The sequence below is a fragment of the Neopelma chrysocephalum genome, unplaced genomic scaffold (assembly GCF_003984885.1).
Source record: "Neopelma chrysocephalum unplaced genomic scaffold, ASM398488v2 Primary Assembly neopelma1_22b, whole genome shotgun sequence".
NCBI classification, from domain to species: Eukaryota; Metazoa; Chordata; class Aves; order Passeriformes; family Pipridae; genus Neopelma; species Neopelma chrysocephalum.
Window position 1 is genome coordinate 27,666,209 of NW_020897690.1, and position 25,217 is coordinate 27,691,425.

At 39.6% G+C, this 25,217-nt stretch overlaps 1 long non-coding RNA gene across 2 annotated transcripts; it reads right to left on the bottom strand.

Moving 5' to 3' along the window:
* Nucleotides 1–1,737: 1,737 nt before the first annotated feature.
* On the bottom strand, nucleotides 1,738–22,922 carry LOC113964996. Of its 2 annotated transcripts, none has more exons than XR_003533401.1 (4): nucleotides 22,761–22,922; nucleotides 8,202–8,247; nucleotides 4,972–5,043; nucleotides 1,738–1,865 (listed from the first exon to the last, which is right to left on the bottom strand). It is a non-coding gene; the product is annotated as an uncharacterized LOC113964996 (long non-coding RNA). The 2 variants fall into 2 exon arrangements; XR_003533402.1 differs by lacking the exon at nucleotides 1,738–1,865 and adding an exon at nucleotides 4,691–4,784.
* Between the last annotated feature and the right edge of the window lie 2,295 nt (nucleotides 22,923–25,217).

The window sequence follows — 25,217 nt, forward strand, 5'->3', positions numbered from 1 at the left end:
GTGATTCTGTGACACATTTTTAACAACTATGAACTAATTGGATGTGGGTGGATACAGAAGTGATATTGAGATTTTTCAGAAAGTCTTAAGAAAAATCTTGATTTTTCTACAGCCAAAAGTAAAACTCCTATGAACCTTTCTGAAAACAGAATTTTACCCTCTCCCCACTATCCTGACCATATTACAATTTTCAAAAAGTTGTTTTAGTCTAATGGCGACATACAACCTGTCACAGGTATAAAATTTATTATAGTTGAAGAATCCTTTTGAATTCCTGTACACTATTTATAAAAACAGATAATATGTATGATAAACAAAGGTAACACATAAGTTCCCCAGTGAAAGTTTATATTTCATCTAGGAATGCCTGAATACCAGTCTTTGGACTGCAAGGGTTTTTGTCTAGGAAATGCTTTTCTTGCCACTGTATCTCAGAAAACTGGGATTATACCTATGAATAATTATTACTCAAGGAAACCATGATGACACCAAATTAGTTAAAGCAAACAAATACATATACAAACCAACATCTTTAGCCAATGTTCTTCCAAATAATCTGCCTGGGCTTTAACAAAAACTCCTGAAAAACTGGGTAAGCAGCAGGATACTTTCATATACTAAGAACTTTTTTTTTTTGTCACTCTTTCTGTCACAAATGTTTCCAAAGGCTGGAGTTCAAAGCAATCTCAACATTGTTCAATAAGACTTAGAAATTAAACAGTTACTACACTTTGCAGAGTCCTTTGATTGAGTTCTGCAGGTGGAAATTCAGGATAGTTGCCAAGTAGAGTCTGTGATTTCTAAATGTCAAAAATCAAAGCAGTGTTATCTCAGACATTTTTTCCAGACAAAATGTGCTTTTCTCTTCCGGTTGCTGGAAATAGGATTTCTATTCCTAATCCTTTCTCTTTCTGCATTTTTGCTTTGTAATACTACACAGTTTTCAGATTTTTTCAGGAATGCTTCAGAATTAAGAGTTCTGCAATAGTACCTTCCCTTATGTTAGCTTCTGACCTAACTGAATAGTTAAAACCAAAATAAAGGAAAACTAACCTAACTTACTAGGTAACTAAGCAAGATAACTTATTTAGCTGCAGTCACTGCTGTGTTATTACAGACAACACTACCAGTTCCCAAAAGAATACTTGTAATTTGTCTTGGTATCTCTCCATCTTTCCTAAAGCCCCAGATTTCACAGTCAAGTGAAAACTTTCATTAGAAAGGAAGTGTTAAGAACAGAACATGTGTGAATTTTTTAAAAATACTTGAAGTAGTGTCAGGATTTTATGATGCTTGGCTTGTGCTTTTTGAAGCTTGAAGTTGGCAATACACACATTCATATTTCCATAACTTGTAGCAATATTGCTGTCCTCTTCCTGTCCTCAGCAAAACACTAAGTAACAGAAAAATACCTTTCCTGATGCCAACTTTATTATGAAAATTTTTTTCTAGAAAAAACCCACATGAAATGCAAACCTAATGCCTTATCTTCAGGCTGATTCTTAGGCTGTCTTCTTTTGGGGCCTGCCCTTCAGGGACTTCACCTGCACTTACCTACGTCCAGCTCCAGTCTTCCATTTGTTGGTAATGATGCAGCTACAACTTTAGACAACAGCATGACCCCTTCAATGCAGCCAGATACTAGAGACAAACACTGTCTAGTTTTTAAAACTACCTTTCCATAGGGCACACTGCATTTTCTCAAAACCAAAATAAAATACATTTTACTATCTACAATTTCTTCATATTTCATGTAATTCATTAGAATAGAACAAGGGTACAACATCTTGTGCAATTTACTCCAAAATTTGCTAAATAGCAGGGTAAAAAAGGCATCTTTCTCTAGAATCCAGGGAAGACTAGCCCTGAAAAAAAGGCACCTTAGTAAATGCTTTGTTAAGATGATGTCATCAATATTTGCAAGTTTGATACCTTCTGGACACACATAGGTATGCAAGAAGACAGTGTTCTGGCTTTAGAGTCTTTGGAATTTGGAGTAAAGGCTTTAAATATCATTAATGTAATTAAATTACACCACTAAAACGATACGATTAACTTTGCAATGCTTTTTACTAAATTTACACAATGATTCTGAAGTAATTGAGACCCACTGCATCCCTTTGCTATACTGTTTGCTGATAAGCAACAACATAGACAGCAAATCAGTAATTTTTTAACCTAAATGTTTAGACAGCAGGTGATAAAATTCAGCTTTTCAAATGCTGTAAAAATTCAAATTCATCTTCATGAAATTCAGATCTACACATTCCAGGACAGAGAAAAAATGCTGTTAATTGAAACTCACAACAATTCAATTTCTTCTGACAAAAACGCTTTGTCTCGTTTTGCATTTTCATGCAACATCATTCACCAGAGAGCCATGCTGTAGGACCCTGCCTCTTGAGATAGCATGGGACTCAAAACTGAAACAAATTCTCACACTGGCATAAAAGTGTATTTCGTACATACTAGCAAGATAATGCTTTGCACTGATTCCTTTTTGAGCAGACCGTAGCTCTAAAGCATTATTCATAAAACCATGCATAATGGGAAAAGCAATCTACTTGATGATGTGATAGGTAAGTAAATGCAGAGATAGAGTGGGAGAAAGTACGTCTTTGCTTGGTGATGCCAAAAAAAAAACCAAAAAAAAAGGAAATATTTCAGCTTATTTGCCCTTGAAAGACAAGTGATTTCAACTGTGCATATTCCTCTATAGTGTATATTCTACTATAGAGAAGCAGAGTTTGAATAGCTTATGTTTTCAGGGCTACTCTAACATTCATTTTGCCCAGATTTCTGTGAATAATCCCAAATGCTGGACAGGCACAACTAAAAAGAGTAAGATGTTAGCAGGAGAAAAAGGGAAATGGGCAAAAGATGATGCTTGCATTCCTTGGGTAAAATTTGATTTTTTACTTTCACCTTTCAGTATCATGTTCACATACCATGGCTGACTAAGAAGTTTCAAGGCAGAATACCTGGGACAGCCCCAAGATGAAAAGAGACTGAGGGAATTGATTTTCTATGCTTAATTCCTATCAAGTCTAATGAACAGAAATGATCTACTAGCCTTTTAGAAATGATAAATGGGGAAATAACAAAACATTGCCAATGTCTGCTGAGCAGGATTCATTTTCAACTAGTATGAATATCTGTCATTTAAACATACAGGAAGCTGCCAAGCTGACAATGCTTTTCAATTATAAGAAAAGCCATGTCTGAAGTTTCTCTTTTCCTGAAGGGTGACATCTGCTCTGTAGCTTAAAGCATCTGCACCGTCTCTTTTGCAATGTAAGATATCCATTGTGTCAGTTAGAACAAGGCCGGCAGATGCTCCTTACACCTCCTGTTAACTTGTGCAACAGTCATGTTGCCAAAGTTAATTAAGACTCACTCTTTGCACACTTGACTTGTGCAGACACACACCATCTTCTCTTCTAACTTTGTTTCTTGGTGGCTTCCTTTCAAATATTATGGGTCATTTTTACTAAACACAGTTTAACACTGTTCTCATTTGAAATATGCAGTTTATAACAGACACTGTAACCACTGCAACAGATAAAATCTCTCTCTCTTTCGTGATAGGCCATCCCTTCTCTTGCAAAATGAGAAGTTGGCTTTGATTGTCTCTCCATGGAGACATGCATTAAGATATCTAGTAGAGGACCTTGTCTGAGTTCTGAGACAGAGCTACTGAATGCAGTTTCCACCATCACATTGCCCAAACTTCAAAAATTTCATGGACAAAATCTGTCTTTTCTGCCTAGCCTAGATTCCCAAGAGACTCTGAAAACCCCCTTTCTGTTAAAACTGGGCTCCACAGTCCTTAGGCAGGGCTTCAAAGAAAATATAATATTGGGCCACTTCATGCCTTCACGATTTCTTTCTCTCAGGGAGTGTCATAGTGTTCATACTCCTCCATCTGTCTGGTGTCTCCTCCTCTACATACCCAGAGTCCTATGATCAGCAGTAAGTGAAGGACAGAGACAGAGAAATAACTAAGTTGCTCTTCTACATAATGGAGAAGCACATGTGTTTTTCTTCATAAATTGTGAAAGAGTCCTCACATTTGCTCACTGCTTGCATGCTGCCCTCATTAGCACATGACTGACATGAAACTCTCAGTACTTGCCACACTGGTACACAAGAAGTGGGGAAAAAGGCTAGTGGGGTGTTTTACTGATTTGACAACAGAAATCGCAAAGGAGTAAGCTCATATGGAAACCAAATTGTAGCCACTTTACCTGCTTAATTTGTAATTTTAGTTCATTTCTCATTAGTAATTTTATGGAACCCTAATGAACAGGAAAATACAGAATGAGTTATTTTTCACTCCTTTTCCAGTAGAGAGGAAGGTCTCTGAATTATTCTCCTCATTAAGTAAAAACCCTTCCATTTGGTTGGCATGACAGTGACACAGGATCTCTCAACAGCTGTTTCAAAGGCTGCTGCAAACTACAGAGCTTCCTGTGTGAGAAACAAGAGTCTATACCTCCACATTATTGGGAGTTATGTGGATAAATCTCCATTCAACGAGATGAGAGTATGCCTCATTCAGCATCAAGTTAATAGCCAGCATTTTCCAAATTCACCATAGCAACAACTATATAATGGCAAAGGGGTGAGAACAGCCTGCTAAAGCAGACTGTTGGGATGGTAGATGAAGCAAACAACACCTCACACTTTACCTTTGTTGCATACAAAGCTTTGGTAGTGGTCAGTGCAAAATCAGCAAGGTAAAAGACAAGAAGATGTGGTGTTCGATGGTGTCCTCTACCTACCTATGAGAAATACACAGCATGTTCTTGAAACTCTCATGAGCCCTACAGCTGCTCTCCAGCTGAAACATTGAGTATTTCAACATCCCAACTGGGAATAATACTGCAGTCTGAGATGAATGAATTGTGGAGTCACACATATTCTTAAGATGTAAAATAGGGAATCGAGAAAAAGAAAATATTTTATTACCTCCAAAATTCCAAAACCGTTCAGAAACCTATGTAACACATCTCATAGTAAACTGTTGCTACAAGGTAGAATCTGTGAAGATAATAAACCAAAAAATTATATTGCCTTACAAATTAAAACAAAGTAAGGAAAAGTTGATTTCATAATGATGTGCAGTATGGCAGTACACAGTGTGAGCTGCCGAACATCTAGCCCTCTATGCTATATCTCAGAAGATGGCATGCTTCATTACATTCAGCTGCATGCTCCATTTTGCACAGTGTACATCTGTCTCTGAGGTTTTGTGCTCTCACATGGACATAATTATGGAACTCTGTTTACATCACTTCGACAAAATGAATATAAAATCCGGAAGAAATTCCAGGATGCAAGCCCATACACTTAAATGGTACCAGGCTGTCACGTTAACTACCTGGACCTCAGAATATTCTCTCTGTTTTACTCCCAACCACCCTCCTCCATCCAAACAAAAATCATAAAATTGTATCTTTTCAGAACAACTAAGACCAGTGAAAGAAGATAACATTAAGTAAAAATAAGAGTGATAAAACTGTGACATAATAATAATAATGGCCAGACTTGGCGAACAAAGATTTTGGGAAAGGTCTTTTACCTTTCCAGCCTGCGCAATGAATTTTTTAGGTGAGACACAGCATGCGCTGAACTGAGCCCACCCTTGAATCCTAAGGTTCATCTGCCGGGGCCAAGCAAGCTTGGACAATGGCAGTGAGGTCCTCAGGACGTAGGTTTGTTTAGAGTGACCTTCTCATAGATGGATGGCCTCACAGGGCTAACGAGCTCCATCTGCCCGGGGGGCCTGGGATTTGAACCTGGGTCGCAGCGGTGAGAGTCCTGCATGCTAACCACTAGGCCACCAGGGGTCCCCAAAACCGTGACATAAACTAATACATAATGTCAAGTCAATGAACAGATCAAGTAATTTCCTTTACAGAGGTATGAGAACCCTCACCATGTTCAACAAACTGGGAAAACAGGCAACAATATGATGACCAAAACAAATCTCTAAAAATTTAAGGCAGGGGGTGGGAGAGAGTGGGCAGAAGAAATGCAGAGTTGTAGAGCAAACTGAGTACAACTCTAAGCAGGTCTAAGCAGGTAAGTGAAATACCTTAGTAACATGTGAAACAGTTAGAAGTAGAAAAACTTGAGATTTTTGCTTCTTGGCAATTATTTTATATAGTACTTATATCATTCCACATTCAATTTACACCGAATTCCACTGACCTAGCATACAATCAAGACAGCACAATAGCTACTTTATGGGCTGTGATAACAAAGTCGATATTAGCTGCTTACACTTGTTCATCTGTAACTATTCAATAGAACATCATGTCTTGAATCGTATGTGGCTTTAAATACTTTTTAAAATTTGTGAGTATGCACACTAAGCTAGCACCCAACATGCACTTATTCTATTGACAGAAATAAAAGATGTCCTTGGGTATTCTTCACAAAAGAAGTATGAAGGATTCATTATAAAAATAATTCCTAGTTGCCCTCTCAGTCACAGAAACTAGATGAAAAATTCAGAACTCAAACTGAAGCAGGATAGTTTTTTGGTTTTTTAAAGGTATCTATGCCTTTTACACCTCATGAATAATTACAAATGTAATTACAATTTTCACCTTTTGTGTTTTCAACTCAAGTATGAGCAATATGTGATGATGGGTTAAATTCAGTGTTTGGGCTTTTTTTTTTACTTCATCTCTAAATTTTTGTGGTTCCTCTTTGTATTACTCAGAGACAGCACAATGGTGGAGAGAAGATTAGAAATTATGCACTTCATAAATATCTATGACACATTTTGTGTGGTTTTGTTTAAACTATCTTAATCTCATAGAAGCAGGTGGTACATGTGTCCTATTGTCAATATGACTATATTAACAACAGGTAAATTTGGCTTTTTTAGAGAGAACTAAAAATCTCTACAATAGTAATACATACAAATCTTATCCATCTTGCAACACTTGTGAAATTTCATCATACTCTTCTCAAAAAGTACCCTAAGACTTTCAGGAAAAGGGGAAAAAACCTCACGCGCACTCGGAGGAGCAGAGCTGATTTAATAGCTTGCTTTTTCCACCCTGAACCTTTCTAAGCACTCCTTTGAACTGATGCCCTTTCAGATTCAAATAGTATGACTAATAACTGCCATAAATGTCTCAGAATCTGCTATGCCCATTAAGCTATAGTTAGTTTTTCCTCCACCTCTTACTACATCAAACACTACAGTCACCTTTTTTTAGTGATCTCTCACTTTACAGACATACCTATTTGCCTTATCTTTCATTCCTTATGTAGCCTTTAACTGACTTACAGTAAGCAACCCAGTAGTGTGGCAGTTAGTGCACAGAATGGATGTTTGCTCCTCTGTTCATTTAAGCCTATCGAGTCTTGTAATAATTAAGATAATTAAGAATCTCACACTTTTTGTTTATTCAAGCCCTTGAAAATCCCATCTTCCTTTGACTTTAATCTGGCAAACCTTTGATGTTAGTTGTTAACCTGCTTGTATTTATCAACAACTCAAAATTCATATTACTGTAGAGAAGTAGCAAGCCTCTGCTTAGTCTGTGCACGTGCTGGTGGGGAGGGGGACAATGGTGGAGAGGGAAGCTTGATTGAACCAATTTCCATTAACAAATCCTTTATACTTGAAGGGTTTTGTCTTACCACAGGATATTTGGGCAAGTTACTGCCTAAGAAGTGTGTTGTAAACATGGAGGTGTTTATAGACCAGGAAATATTTACTTGCTAGGAGAGGCACAGATAAAAAGATACAGTTTCAAGGAAAATGCAGATGCTGCTTACTTTAGAATTCTCTGTTTCTTAAGGTTTTTATATTTATAGACATTCCCTTGGTGAGGTCATTTTTAAGTTCCTTTTTTTCCCACAGATGTTTTTACAAGTCACAGAGGCACCCCAATAACATGGCACATCCTTGTCCCATTTAGTCTGGCTGATTTCAACATCCTCACTTACACCAAAAGCCCATTTCCTCTGCTGTACCAGTGGTTCGGGGTCTAAGTCTCCTACAGGACACACACGTGACCTCAGCAGTGGTTCCCCCACAAAAAAACCCCATCCATTCACTGCAGCCCGCAGGATTCTCCTTCTGGTGAGACAGTGCAAGGACTTCTCTGTGGGCTGAAACCCGGACCACCAAGTATTTCAGATAAGTGAAACTAATATGGTGTTTTTGACATTACCTGCAGCGTGCCCCACATTTCACATGAAGCTGGCATGAGCAAATTTCTACAACAAAAATGGAAAAAAAGAGTGCTCTTCAGAATGCTCAGTGGTGTTCCACAAATCAGTTCAAAATGCTGGTGCCAGACATCCACAAAGTTTGTACTGATGACCTGGCTATTTATAGTCAGAGGAAAAGCAGCAGCACATTTCCTCTGCTTTCCACTCCAGCACTTACACCCGTTAAGGCCTCATTTAAGACCTTATCCAGACTACAGCCATTGATCCCTCGCTGTCAAATCACCTGGGGCAAAGTGCAAGTACAGAGCAGGAAGCAACTGTGGAGCTCAACTTCGCTTAAATTGCCTGGTGCCTTGTTGGCATTCAGAGTTCACATTGCTGCAGCCAAGGTGGGCCACCAAGAATAAAAGCCACCAAGGGTCTGGTTGTATAGTGAGCAAGATTAATACGACTTGTGGCTCCTTTCTTTGACATTCACCACATCTTTTTACTCTGTGCAGAATAAAGTTACCCCTGAGAGGAAACCAAAGTCAATTCACACTTGCCCCACATAAAGTCAGCAGCCTGTGAAAAGTTTCATAGATACCACAACATCTGGCTAAAGGTCCAAATAACAGGACCCAAAAATCCCTGTAAAGTATGAACAAAGGGTATCATCTCTGCTGGACCCAAGGGAACCACATGTGTAAATATATGTTTATTATTATTTAGTTTACTTTTACAAAAGTCAAGAAAGGTGCATTGGGTGAAAAGGAAATGCTAATTGCAGTGCTCTCAAAAAGTCCTTCTCAAGATTCCAAAAAAAGGAGCTAGATTCTCTTCTCAGGTTCAAAGCACTCTCGCTGTGCTGGACTGACAGAGCAGCACAGTTTGAAGTTGAAAAGAGGGATAGCGTGGCTGCTGCTCTTTGAAGAGCAGAATAAGAAATAGTAGCATTTAAGAAGCTTGGAAAGGACTTTTAGAAAAATACCCCTTTTTCTGGGGAAAAAAATATGTATATTTCAAAATGGCAGAAGTTAAATGAAAAGTGAGGAAAACCTCATTTTATGAAACTTTGTTTTGGTGATCCGTTTTCTGTGAATAACGCCTTTTTCTCCCTCATTATTTCTCCCGTCCAGGAAAGAGGTTCTGTGGCAGGACTGATAAAAGAGTCAAACACCTGTATTGATGGATTTGTTTTTAAGCATTGTACATACTTGGCAATGATAAATTATCACTTTTAATCATACATACATATATAGGATGTGTATATGTGATTGTAGATTTGTATATATGCACTTACACCGAATAGATATACACACCCTACACATCCAACTTAAGAGACCATAATATGTATAAATATATACATGTAAGTGGAGCAAATTCAGACCTTGGTAATAGTGCATGTATTTAACCTCACTTATGCAAATAAACCCACCAATTTAATCCTGGACAGCAACAAACAGGTATAATTTCTTTTCAGTGGTCAAAGCTTTACCTTAGATTTACGTGTAAAATTTTCTTCCTAGTCAAAACAGCACAAGAGAAATCTGGTCCCATATATTCCCTTATACCCCTGAAAAGGGGGAACATCTCCCACAATCACAAAGTGAAATTGCCTCTGAGATTTTAGATATCTGTCAACCAAAAAAAAAATAGTAATTGTTTAATGTTGATTACCACAGCCATTAAATGTTATTGCTGAACCAAACACTATTTTTTTTTGTCTAGTATTTTTTGAACATTAAGGACATTACTGAGGATGATTGGTATCATGTCAGACCAAAAATCCATCCAGCCTAGTACCTTGTCTCTCACAGGGAAAAACAAAAAACAAAAAACAAACACAACACACAGTAAACCCCAAACCCACAAACGACAACAAAAAATAACAGTAGAGCAGGCACATATTTATTTTGTTTTATTCTTTGCCATGATACCATTTGTTTTAGAGTCCCTTCCATGCATGAGTCCCAAGAATACAGCCTGTATTGTCCTCATCCGATATTACTTTACACTGTTTTATACAGATGCAAATCCACAGAGACCAGAAAAGGTTGTACAGAGTTTAATAAGCAGTTCTTAAAAGGGTGGGAGCTAAAATTATCTCTGGACAAGAATCCCTGCTTTAGAGTAGGACCGTGCCTTCTGCCAAGCAGGGAGAAACAGATGGGGGCTGAGGACTTCAGATGCCTTCCCCTATGACAGGTCCTGCACCCAAAAGGGAGCAGTTGCAAAGCAACACAGACCACGAGAAAAAAAAAGCCCAAGATAAGGGAGCATACATATGATCCCACCTCTTTGCACTTTTGGTGATCAGCCACTAGAACTGAGCCAGCATGGAAGAAAAAGTACCCTGCTGCTGATTTTGACCTAAAGCTGATTACTCTTCCCTATAGGCTAGGATAAGATTAGGAAGCAGATCCAAGTTCCCCAGTTTTGTCTCTTTTCTATTCCCAGGAGCATGTGATTAGACAAATACCCCTTAATCAGGGTCAGATTTACTGCTAGACCCCATACCAATATGACAACGGGGAGGAAAACACGAGACAGAGGAGCTAAGAGTTCTGGATCTCCCTCTCCCCTGCCATGTGGTTTTGATTTGTGCCCTGCCACTCCATACCCAGAAACTGCTGCTTGCTAGGGCTATTCCCAGCCCTGGCTATTTTTACATCTCTGAGTCCAATCTTGTATTAATCACTCAAGGTTCTTCTCAGCCCCCATAGTCAAAACATATATAAGCTGACATATTCTGAAAACAGGCTGTCATTGTTTTACCAGATATGACTCCCACACTGAAGTTGCCAGAGTAGATGAGATCAGTGGTCAACACATACTTCTATCCCAACTCAGAGAGTAAACAGGTCTAAGTAATTCCAAAGAAAGGATAAAAGGCCTTCACTGGACAGTTAGGCAGAGCTATCCCCCACTGTGGGCCAATTTCAGGCCCATTTCAGGCGGTCACTGGCTTATGCCCTTGGAGCATACATACTAACCTCCCTTATGAATTTTTATCCCAACTAGCAAAACTATCAGTAATTTTATTTGTAACATGCAAAGCTGAATCCTCTATACTAAATTCACTGTCTCAGCTGTAAAGCCCTTCAGAGTTTTTTTGGTGCAGAGAACGTACTTCCTTTTAGGTATGAATGGCACAGTGCTGTCCCATTCATACCTAAGCACACACTGCTTGGAAAGACAATGTCAAATCTAGTAAAAATACATTTTACACTGTCATTTAAAACATCGAATTTGCTTAAGAAAATTTCCTTTCTTATTACACACACTACACCACTGTACAACTTTCTGGTGAACTATCCTTTCTGTTTGAAAAAAAAGAGAAAAACAGAATGCAGGAAAATCCCAAGTGGTTTCACATGGGATCCACTCAAGAAACAGAGGGGATCACACAGATAATCTACGAGCTTTGAGTAGCCATCTTCCATATTTAATAAAGTATGACGAGAACAATGTGCCATAATAGGACCATTACATTTGGATTGCACTGAACTGGATAAGAGTACCACTGTGTCTATCTTATTTTTTTCAAGTCATGTTATTTTCAGTATATGTAGTTGCGATACTCACTCTACTATTGAATTTATTAGCAGATAATATCCCATGTAAACTCATTAGCATTATTTATGTTCAGAACTTTGAGTACTAGCAATGACAGACAATAGATTTGATCTTCAGGGTAATTATTAGGTTTCCTCAACAAAAGTAACATAATGTGCACAGTCAAAAAGAGAAGTTTGCAGTTAAAGCACTTTTCCATCCTTCCCCATAAAAAGCACTGAAAACAATGGAAATTCATAGACTTACATAGAAATAGTTTGGACTTAAAAAAGTCATCTAGTTCATGTCTCCTCTCAAGGTAAGATGAATATACATAATTTAAGGCACTTAATCTACCCTTCCATTCCTGCAGTGTTGTCCCTTATTATAGCTGCACTTTATGCACGTGTTATGCCTTACATAGACTAAGTCACTAGATAACTACAGTTTATCATACATCTCTATTAAAAGGCAGCCTCAGAGAACATGGTGCCGGTTACACACTCTTTTGGTCAGGTAAGCCCAGAACCGAAAAACACCTCTCAGGTGTCGGTTTCATGATCAAAAACTCTATTGTCCCTAAACTCGAAAATCTGCCGACAGGTCACTCTGACCGCATTATCTCCCTACGCCTTCCACTAAACAACAAGCATCACGTTGTCATCTTTAGTATATATGCCCCAACTCTCCAAGCTGACCCTGCTGAAAAAGATAAATTCTACACTGACCTGCGCTGCCTTACCCAAAAGGTGCCCGCAGACGATAAGATCATTATCCTTGGTGATTTCAACGCCAGAGTAGGTAAGAATTTTGAAGCCTGGAAAGGAGTATTAGGCAAGCATGGTATTGGAAACTGCAATGATAATGGTCGACTTCTGCTAGAATTCTGTGCAGAGCAACAGTTTACCATAACTAATACTATCTTTCAGCAGAAAAATAGTCTGAAGACAACCTGGATGCACCCCAGGTCTAAGCATTGGCACCTCATTGATTATGTCTTGGTGCGTCGGAGAGATGTCCGCGATGTCCTCCACACCCGCGTGATGCCCAGCGCAGAATGCCAAACAGACCATCGGCTTGTGCGCTGTAAACTCAACTTCATTCTCAAATTCAAACCCAAAAGGGGCAGTATCCCAAGGAGAAGACTTCAAGTTAACGATCTCCAATCAGCCACAGTAAGAGAAAGATTCCAGACAAATCTTCAAACCAGGCTCGAAAACCATCCCACAAATCCTGCAGATTCCTCTCCTGAAACAATTTGGCATCATATTAAAAGCTGCATCCTGCAATCCTCTGAAGAATCCTTAGGGTTCTCCCTCAAGAAGAACAAGGACTGGTTTGATGAAAACAATCAAGAAATCCAGGACTTGTTGAGGAAGAAGAGAACTGCCCACCAAGCACACCTTGCACTGCCATCCTGTCACGCAAGAAAAATAGCCTTTCGTCTTGCATGCAGCAAGCTTCAGCAGAAACTCCGTGACATCCAGAACAAGTGGTGGACCGATCTAGCTGCAAAAACTCAACTATGTGCAGATACAGGGGATCACAAAGGTTTCTATGAGGCCCTGAAAACAGCATATGGGCCTACGTACCAAGTCCAAAGCCCACTACTCAGTGCAGATGGTCAAACGCTTCTGACAGATAAAACCTCCATTCTGAATCGATGGTCTGAACACTTTCAGACTCTTTTCAGCACCAACCGTGTAGTACAAGACTCAGCAATTCAGTCCATCACACAACAACCGGTGAAATTCGAATTGGATACTGCCCCCACTTTAGGAGAAACCCTCAAGGCCATACAGCAGGTGAAAATCAGCAAGGCAGCTGGGGTTGATGGAATTCCACCCGAAGTCTGGAAACATGGGGGCCTTGCACTCCATGCTAAATTTCATGAGCTTGTGGTGCGCTGTTGGGAACTAGGCGAACTACCTTCAGACCTTCGTGATGCAGTCATCATCACCTTGTATAAGAAGAAAGGTACTAAATCAGACTGCTCAAATTACCGTGGTATTACTCTGCTCTCCATTGCTGGCAAAATCTTGGCAAGAATACTCCTGAACAGACTAATACCCGCTATAGCAGAAGAAATCTACCTGAAAGTCAGTGTGGTTTCAGAGCCAACAGGAGCACCACAGACATGATATTTGTTCTCAGACAACTGCAAGAGAAGTGTAGGGAACAGAACAAAGGTCTCTATGTAACCTTTGTCGACCTCACCAAGGCTTTCGATACTGTGAGCAGAAAAGGTCTTTGGCAGATTTTGGAACGTTTAGGTTGTCCCCCCAAGTTCCTTAAAATGATCATCTCACTTCATGAGGATCAGCACGGCCAAGTCAGATATGGCAACACACTTTCTGAGCCCTTTCTAATAAAGAATGGTGTGAAACAAGGCTGCGTTCTCGCTCCTACCCTATTCACAGTCTTTTTCAGCATGATGCTCCAAAGGGCCACGGCAGACCTCGATGATCAGGACGGTATCTACATTCGATATCGTACTGATGGAAGCCTATTCAACCTAAGGCGACTGAAGGCCCACACCAAGACCCTAAACCATCTTGTCCGGGAGCTGCTTTACGCTGATGACGCTGCCCTTGTTGCCCACACAGAAGCAGCTCTGCAGCGTTTAACATCCTGCTTTGCAGATGCTGCTGAGCTCTTAGGGCTGGAAGTCAGCTTAAAGAAGACTGAAGTTCTCCATCAACCTGCACCTCAGGAAGTCCTCCATCATCCCCACATCACCATCAGCCAGTCAGAACTCAAATCAGTCCAACAGTTTAATTACTTAGGCAGCCTCATCTCCTCAGATGGTAAGATCGACGGGGAGATAGATAATAGGTTAGCGAAGGCATATAGTGCCTTTGGAAAACTCCATAAACGAGTATGGCGTAATAAACACTTGAAGAAAAGTACCAAGATCAGTGTTTACAGAGCCATAGTGCTGTCTACTCTTTTATATGGTTCCGAATCATGGGTCATCTACCGCCACCACCTGCGTCTCCTAGAACGCTTCCATCAACGCTGCCTCCGTACAATCCTGAACATCCGCTGGTCAGATTATGTGACCAATACATCTGTTCTTGAACAGGCAGCAATCACAAGTATTGAGGCCATGTTACTGAGAACACAGCTGCGATGGGCAGGGCACGTCTCCAGGATGAAGGACCACCGCCTCCCTAAGATCCTGCTTTATGGTGAACTTGCCTCCGGCTGCCGCAAGAGAGGAGCTCCGAAGAAAAGATACAAGGACTCCCTGAAGCAACAACTCAGCCTCGGGCATATTGATCACCATAACTGGTCTACTCTGGCCTCCAATCGGGAGGCCTGGAGACAGACCATTTATAACGCTGCTGATGCTTTTGAGAAGGCACGCAGGATCACTCTTGAGGAGAAAAGACAACGCAGAAAGAATCGAGCCTTGCAGAATATACCATCTAAGGAGTCTTTCTGCTGTGTCTTTTGCAACCGGACGTGTCTATCTCGTATTGGCCTTTTTAGCCACCAACGCGCTTGCATGAAAAATGGGTAGAGCCCTTCCCAAATCTTCGTTCGCGAAGCCTAGCCATGACTATTAAAACTAATCATTTTGAGAGTGAGAACATCTGTTCACCCAATTGTCCTTCTAGTAGAAACTCCTTTTTAACCCTAATATAATTGTTCACATTCCTGGTCTTTATCTCATCAACATACAGTTTACAGAACTTAAATGCCTCAGCACAGTTGATGCAAATTTGCACAGCAGCTTTCTGTGCATTTCTTCAACTCTTGTATGTTGCTCTTTACTTATATCCTGGCCTTTGGAAATAGCAGGTCAGTCTAGTAGCTCTCACCAAGCAACAGCACTGGGGTGCTGGTAAATGGGAATAAATTGTTCAAGAACAAAGCTCAAAGAAAACTATATATAGGGTTTACATACATATATATGTATGCGCGTGTGTGTGCACGTGTGTGTATAATTTAAAAAAACCCAAACAGACTATACTTGCAAAGCCTATGTTCTGCATCCACTGCATTCCTTTCCAGTTCTGCAGTTCCAGCCAAACAACAGATCGAGCTAGGTCATTTCTCACAGAAGCACAATTCATTCCTCCTTGGAGTCATAAGGTCAAACCCCATAAAATGTAAATCCTGTTTCAGGTTTCTCTTGAGACTGCTTTTGTTCCATTCAGGTATGTTTTCTGCCTCATCACAACTGAAATCAGTTGTATTAAACTAAACAAAGACATTCCTGAAGAATCCAAGTGAAGTGTGACTAAATTCTTGTCTCCTGTACTTCTCAAGCACTGTTAAAAATGAGACTTCTTTAGTTATTCTAGGGACAGAAAAATCTTGTCCCAACATGGGGTGTTAGATCCCATATTGGTTTTAACAGACTCCTTGATAATGTTTCTCTTTTGTACTTCCCAGCATGCAGTTTGCTTTAGTAGAATTCATTGTAGTGGTTATTTGCCCTAAGGACGACCAAAAGTCCTGATGACATGACTAAGAGCCTATTTGAAGGAATGGGTTTGAACCATGGGGCATTTTGGATTGAGAAGAAAAAAAAATGACAAAAGCTTTGAATCAAGAATTTGAATGATCAACATCCAAAGCTAGAATTGCACCAATGCCCCTCAGGGATGAACCTTAATTCATATAAGGATCCTCAGCCCTGCTACTGACATTATATTACACTGAGTAGTTCCATTCCTCAACCCAAGAAAGCTCCAGCACAACGCATAGGAAATATAACACTGATTAGGGACCAGGAACATCATCACAAATTCCAGAGATTAGCCTCTGCAGATAAGACACTTAGATGGCTGGGGGAAAACACTTTATCAACCACTAGAAAACATATGTAGCTTTGATTGCACTGTTTCATGTTGGACTTTGTTTCTTTTGGCATGTGTTTGCAGTATCAAATGCCACAATACTGATGAACACTCAAAGACCATATGATATCACTAACAAAGTGCAAACTCAACAAATCCCAAGATGTCTAGCAATGGAGTTCAGACTCTATGTCCTTTTAAACCCATGTCCCCTGGTTTCTTGGTTCAATAGAATGCCGATTGAGAAAAATACATGTCACTGGAATTTGAAAGTCTGCTGTGGAGTTCATCCCATCCCTCCATCACTTTCTACATGTTGATGCTGAAATGTAGTAAACAGGCATTAATAGAGATCATATTCATCTTTAAAAATGAGCAACTGCTGGCTTTGTAAAGCCATGCTGACATTTTGCCACCTTGCTCTGCTGCCAATAAAATGTGGTAATTTAATGAAGTGGAGATCTAACAAATGCGCAAACCTTGGTGGATTATCAGCATCAAGGTTTGCATTACAGTGTGTGAAAAAAGGATTAAAGAAGTATTTTTTAGTTATAATAAACCCTGAGCATTGGATTAAAGCGCAATGGAGCTGGCAAGAAGGATACAGTATCTATAGAATTTAATGGTAACCTAGCTCTATCAGGCCCTACAGCTTTAATTTCAATACAGCATTTTCTTCTTAATCCCTTGTTTGCCAGCAGTAATGCTGTTGGATTAGAGTGACCACCAGGCTGTGGCTATTTACATAAAAATTAGGCAAATGTCTTTAATAAGGAAAAAATTACATAGCTGTTGGATATTAAAAATGTTTTATAACTTTGAACCTTGCTGCTTCTGTGATTTTCTGCTAAGTTTAAAAGATCAGAAGAACTCCTCCCTTACAGAAGCCAGCAAAAACTTCCAGCCATTATCTGCCACGAGAACTTCACATTGAAGGCTGAGGGGCTCAGTAAGTATGTCTGCACCAAGCTAACATTTTGTTGGTCATAAAACAGAGAGCAGATTCTCAACTGATTTAAATTGCCAACCCTACCCTAACTTCAAAGTACTAATTCTGGTTTATGCTTTCTGTGCAACAGGAATAACTGATGGGCAGGGATAGGCTGAAATAGCAAAAAAACGATCCATATGCAGTAAATATTTTTCTCTACTTTATTTTAGCATTCCTGCCCTGAACATCTATTCACTCACTCAAAGTGATTTCCCCTGTTCCTTCACAATTTTCTGAAGCAAGAGATTGAAAAAACTTCACCTGGCACCATGGTGCTGAGAGATTAAATGCAGTCCTCAGCAGCAGCAACTCAGATTCAAGAAATGAGGAGCTTGTATTGGAGATGTAAGCAAAGGTAGCCCCACATTACAGATTGGTAGCCCCAGCTTATCTGTTCTTCACCAGAAGCTGGAAGCTAGGGAAGCACATGACTTGCAAGAGTGGGGAAAGGAGGCTAGGAAAGATGGAGGGGCAACTCTAGCCACTTACGTAATCAGAAGGCATACAGAGGAAGAAGTATCTATTAGGATCACTAAGAAATAACATCTATGCTTTAAGGTTTTGTTTTATATCACCTGGGCAACAAAGAGAAAGGATGCTCAGTTTGGCCAGCTTTAACTCACCCACAGCATGAGTTTGTCAGGTTGCTGTGGAAGCAACAGGCAAATGAAGAGCTCAGGACAACAGGGTGCACATCACTACTGCCAGCCAAGGAAAGCAGAGAAAGATATCAGAGTGTGGTATCCTTTCCTGCTCCTCTGCAACTTTCTTTAACTTTTGCTTGTGGGAGGCAAGTAGTGACCCAGCCTGAGGTTTTGGAAGGAAGGAATGGATGGATTTGTAGAAACACACTTCACTGCTCTTCTGTACAGAGTGTGCATGGGACCAGATTAATGCAGAAAGTTGTGTCATGGAGTATGAGGGTGAGGTGTTTTGTCCACATGCCTGTGCACAGGAGTAAAACATGTAGGGGAGGGGTTTGAGTATGTGGTTATGCAGAGCACCTGGCTATTCTCACAGGAGGTAACACTCTCAGGGTTCACCAGCAATCCAATGAGGGGAAAAAGTATGTTATATAAACTGAAATAGCTTTGGTAGGAGAGTAAGAGCAGCCATATGGGAACATAATAAGGAGAGCACTTTATGAAATGTATGCCAAATGTCCATTCAGCAGATGACGGAACTAAAATGACATCTTCCACAGCATTTGAGAGGGAAACCTTCCTCCCTGATCTCCACTTCACCCTACAGCCACCATTTGGTAGATTGTTTTTACATTGACCAGCTTATTTAACAAATACAACCAAAACATATCCCTTAAAAAGAGACTTAATTTATATTAAGGTTCTTTCTTTAATACGGGTGCTACATAGAAAGCCCTATTTTCTTTTCCTTAAAAATCAACTTTAAGCTAAGTAGTATTTTTAAAATATAATACATGGCTCCTGTCTTGCATTTTCCCATTCATCACATTTGACTGATTAGAAGACCTAATGCATTTATTGAAAATGAACAAATAAAAAACCACTAGAACCAAGACATCAATAATTCTAACTTTGTTTCTTACTAAACATGGGCTTGTATGTTGGTTATATTGAATAGCTGTGGTTTATTTGAAGCAGGCCATTTGCTTTACTGCAAATTATCTGATTATTCCAGCAACTTAAGAAAACGATTTTCTAAATAAAGCTTATTTCCATTCTTTCATTATGGAAAATAGATAATAAAAACATTACTGAAGAATTCTGTCCTAGCTTTTTTTCTAATTTGCTTCATTTTTCTTGTAGCTGCTTTCTCTGGCCCTTACTGCACTATGAATATAGGGGGGAATAAAAGTGATGATTTTATTTTTTTCTCTCCCCCCCAAAAAATGCCTCTAATAAGATGACTATTCCCTTGTACCTGAGAATGTAACTTCTTTCCTCCAGGACCTGTTGTGAGTAGGAATTCTTTGTATTCTCCTTAAGAGGTAGGATAGTTTTTCTGCTGAAAAGACATGGTTTGCTTCCTCGCTTCAAGCCTGGCTAGTTATTATTGCTAGTGGGCAGTAAAATTAAGACTGTTTCTCTATAATTCACCTCACCCCTCCAACACCTCTACTCCGGACCATTGTGAAAGTCAGAAAAAAGAAAGCAAAGGGTTTTCATGAAAAAAAAGATATCTATAAATCCTATAGAGCACAACCTATAATACTCCTTTACATATCCTCAACATATCCTGTTATAACCATCTTCACCTGTCCTGTTAAAGACAAAACATTTGTAGCTCTGAAAGTGTGATCTAGAAAAGGGAATGGCTAAAAGAGGAAACGACATGCAAAAAAAATATTTTGATAAATTGAAAAGAAATTTAACTTTATAGTCTTCTTCATTTCTGTGTGTCACCCTATCCTGCTCCTTACTGCACTGATTATACTGCAGCTTAAGAAAGTAGCTGCTTAATACTTCATGCTAATTTCATACTGACTTTACCCCCATCAGCCTTTAGCCGATGTAGACTTTACCCGGACACATTTTAATTACATTCTCTCTAAGGAAAACACAGTTATTTTTCAGTTGTACAGATGGAGATTTTCATAATCAGAAGAAATTCCTTAGACACATTTCCTCAAAATTGCCCTTTACTAACCTCAAAAAAACAAAGCAACAAACCTCTGTCCTTCCTTAAGCACTCCTCATCCTTCCCAGAGCTACATCAGGGTGCTCCATAGATCCTCTCCACCTCATTTGCCAGAGCTGGCTCAGTTCCCCAGGGCTGAATCCAAGCGAGTGTGTGATTGTGCAAGCTCACAAACAGCTTAAGGAAGCAGTCCTGCACTATGTACCCTTTCTTAATTTGTGCATACTTATTATCTTAATCGATATCTTGGTAATTAAAATCCTGCATCATCAATTTTCTGGCCTTCCTACAGGCCTCTCTAATTTTAAAAAACATTTCCCAGTCCCTTAACTCTACATTGCTGTTGGCTGTTCCAAGAATCACCAAGCTCCCTCCTCTGCTTTCAAATTCTACAGAGACTGTCCTTGGCCATGTCAGCTAATATATTTTCTAAGACTTTTCATTACAAATTTAATAATATCATCTACCAATATTGTCAAGCCTCTGCTTGATTCTGCTTACTCTTCACTAAATACAGTATTAAGTCCCCACTCATTTTCTTTACCCAGTTTTACCTCTGTTATTACACTAATAATACAACCATTATCTCTGAAGTGATTCTACCTACAGTCAATAGTCTTAAGCTCAAACCCTACTTCCTACAAAACCTATGGGGCAACACCATTTTAAGAACGCAAGATAGGCAAATAGTCCTTACTCTTGAGGACACATTCATACCTTAATATAGTGCCACAGCCACAGTGATCAATACAGAGTAATTCATTTTAATTCTAAAGGCCCGACATCTAATAATCAGAAACCATGAAATGTGTCTAAAAAGTAAAGTGGAGAACCACACACAAAATGGCTTCAAGTTTCTAGCTGGAGTACAAGCAGTACTCGTGGGCAAAACACAGGTTTTGGCTTTACTTGAAAAAGTAAACATTTCTGTCCCTTGAAGCGAATAGAGACTTTGTCCCTTCTATCCCCTATTTCTCCATTCCTTCCTCCCTAAAGAGAATAAGATGAGGTCATATGTACTGGGCAGTCCACACCACACCACCCAGCTCTTAGAAAGACTGCAGCTCTTTAATAATCCAAGTATTTGAACCAAGTACTGATATAAGGGTAAAATCTTAACTTTATCCTATTACAGCAACTATAAAAGCAGAAAGATTTCAAGATTTAGATTTCTATTTTCCTAAACTGGATGGGTTTATTAGCTTTTGCTTCTGTTTCTTTCTTTGGGGGGTTGGGGGGGGGTTGAGGTGGTGGGTTTTGGGGGGATTGGGGGGGTGGTTTTTTTTTTAATCTGAGAGCTGTACAGGGCAAAGAAATATTTCACAATATGTTTTTGTACAGGACCTCATGCAACAGCTTTCTCTAGGTGCCAAAGAAATATAATATTAATAAGCAAATCATAATTTCAGGCTTTTGCTTCTGAATTTATCACAACTGCAGCAACTGATACCATTCAACACCAGTAAACAAAAATGTATATTCCCTTTTTCTCATTTTTTTAAGCAAAGAGTCTGAACTTCCTTTCAAATATCTCTGGGAGTTTTTTAAAATTATATTATTGATATCAATATGCAATGTTGCAGAAGAACTCTTCCTACTTATCCTGATAGACCAAAAGTTACATTTTCAGGATGCCCTTGTTCAGAGCTTCTGATCCTGATCTGATTGAAGTCAAATGACAAAACTCTCTCTGAATCCAGTGATCTGGGACCACGTCTTAACCATTCTCCCAAAAGTTCAGGCAGTATTTCCCCCTCCCCCACCAGAGCTCTTGCACTTGGGAAGTTAGAGTCTCTGCTGGTGAAAATCAACCAGCTGAGTTGTATGGACAGATGTGGACCAATTCACACTATCTGAAGATTGAGACTGAAGGCAGTGTCATCCCTCTTCAAAAAAAACAAAACAAAACAAAACAAAAAAACAACAAACAAACAAACAAAAAAACAAACAAAAACCCCCAAAACCCACTAAAATAAAAGAAAGAGAAAGAAAAGTCAGCAGCAAAAAGAAAAGATCATTCACTCCTTAATTAAGTGACCACATTGCTAATCAGATTTTCCCATGAAGATGCTTCAATGCCCCCCTGCACACAACAGGAGAAAAGCTAGCAGCTGTAGTATATGCTGTTGAGATTTTTCAAATGTCCCTCAGAGAATTAGAGCTGCAAGATAATTTCTGCCAATTAATTCAATAGGCCGACAATTTCCAGCACTGTTTGTGTGTTAGCTAGGTCTGCATTAAGAAATATGAAACGGCCACAGGGCCTACATCTGTTTCCCTAAATAACAATTATCATAAATTTGTGATTAAAACCACAGACCACTGTATTATTTTCACCCATGGATGTTCCTTATGAACACAGTTGAGAAGTCCTTTCACCACCAACACATAGATTTAAGACACCTGTGCTGAGCACTGCACAAGTAAACTAATACACAAAACATCACATTTCCCAACCAGTGCATAACACACATTTCACTCATTGATTAATGCACCTTCCCCTGATTTTCATTTCCCCTCATTGTAATAAAGAATAAGATCATGCAGCAAAGCTTCCTTCCCTTATGAAAATTGTATCCTCTCCTGTCTTCTACTCATACCAGCTCTTCCAACACTCTTCAACCTCTAAGCTCACACAGCAGCTCAGGCACTTCTTGCTTGAGCCTGAACACACCCCACAAATGAAACTCTTGGCTGATCTTCCTGTCCACCATACCTACTTAGCTTTCAGCTGTCATCAAGCAAATCACAGAATTGTTGGAATTAGATGATCCTCAAGGTTCCTTCCAATCCAAACAATTCTATGGTTCTATGATGTCAGAGGCAGGGACACCTTTCACTAAACCAGGTTGCTCAAAGCTCCATGCCACCCGGCTTTGAACACTTCCAGGGATGGGGTACCCACCACTTCTCTGAACAACCTGTCTCAGTGTCTCGCTGCCCTCAAAGCACAGAATTTCTTCCTAATATCTAACCTAAACCTACCTTTTTTCAGTTTAAACCATTCCCACTTGTCCTACCACTATATACTCTTGTAAAAAGTCCCTCTCTAGCTTTTTTTATGGCCCTCCTCTGGACTTGCTCCACCAGGTCCATGTCCTTCTTATGTTGGGGGCCCTGGAATTGGATGCAGTACTCCAGATGGGGTTCCACAAGAGTGGAGTAGAGGGGTAGAATCCCTTCCCTCGACCTGCTGGCCATGCTTCTTTTGACTGGCTTTCTGATATGGCACATTGGTGGGTCATGTCAAGTTTTTCCTCCAACAACCCCAAGTACTCCTTCCCAGTTCCCACAATAACAGCTTATGTAACTGATGCTGGATCACCCACAGAGCTGGCCTCCACTCTTGTTGCACAGGGCCCCTTTTCCCACACACCTGGTATGATATATGGCAGCATTGAGTGCTGGGCTCAACTAGCAGAGCAGAAATTTAACCCAGCAACTATGAGCAGCCATAGAGAGCCTTCTGTCTATTTACCTTCTAGTAGCTTTTTGTGAAGTACAAGTGCTAAGCAGCACCCTCATTCCTGAATTCAGCCGTAAGAGGTGAACTGTAGACTAAGGGAAGTAACTGATCCTTTGCAAACTCCATTCTTTCCAATTCAGCATTGCTGTCTCATCTCCATAGTTCACTGTGGGGTTAAGGTAGCACTTAGAAGCAAGTTACACATTTTCAATGTGAAGTGTGAAAGACAAACAGCTACTTCTGACATGGTGAAAAGTGGCCTGGAAGACTCACACTAATACAAGGGGACAGAAACAAAGGGTGGAAAGGCATCTCGGAGCATCTTCCTGTCTAGATCCACACACAAGGATGAGATCAATATAGTATGTTTTTTTAATCTATTTATTGCTGCACATACTTCTAGTCCCAGCATGTCAAAAACTCTTGTAATAAATAGATCACTTTTACTAAAGTAGCCTTTCCTACATCTACATAGCACTATTCAGGGCGTGCTATCCTACTTTACAAATCAAATTATTTTATTTCACTCACAGAAGGAAAAAAAAAACCACACCATATTAAGGCATCATCATATTTCTTCTCTTCAGCAGCTTCTAGTGTGGAGTGGTGAGGGGCACATTTGCTTGGACAAATCCCTCAAGTAGAATATTGCTTCGGCCAGCTCGTTTCTCTCATGACTAGAGGTGGCTGGTGCCATCAGCATTACATTATTAACAGGAGCATTGCTTTGACATTAAAAGGAAAAAGGGTTTTATGAGAACATCATAATATTTCACAAGAGAAAGAACAACCAAGCTTTTAATGCCCATCAAAAACCACTTGTTTTTCTGATCTCTTTCTTTTTTAGCTGGCAATAAGTATTTGCAGTCAAGTTCAGAGAGGTTATATTTATATATCGGGTTTAAAAATATATTAAAAAAGAGTCAAAATATCAGAGGAATTCAAGGCAGGGAAGCACCTTGCAATTATTTATTTTGGAGGCATTCGATTTGCTGACATGCCATTTAAAAAAAACAAACAAACAAAAGGCCTTTTCCCTCTGAAAATCATTCTTGGATTTCAAATTTTTCCATTTAAACGCAAAAGGTACTTCCACAGAAAAATAAGTAGGCAGTTTTCAGTACAAAACAAGCCCCTCCTCAAAAGATTTTGATTTCCATTCCAGTGTTGTACTTGGAGACTTGCTTCCAAAGTGATCATCAGGGACTTAAAACCCCATATGCCAGTTTGCAAATTGTGTCTACAGACAAAGTAGATGATATATGTAATTTGCATATCCTCAGTAAAGAAGGATTTTTGTTTTGCTAAGCTAGAAATAGAATTTGACAACAAGGGAAATTCAGACTTCTACTACAGCACTCATAACTTTTTGGAAGGATCACGATTCTGCCACATTTAAGGACTTTCTGAAAGGTGCCAAGTGCCCGTGTTCTCGCTTGCTCAGAGAAAGGCTTGGAAGATGAAGTGCACTCAGTACCACACAGAAAGTGAATCATGTTTTTAGGTCTTCTAAAGAAACGGCTTCTCCTCTCTCCCCTAGCATATTGAGAATCAAGCCATCTCTTAACCACTGAGCAAAGTTGAGTACTCC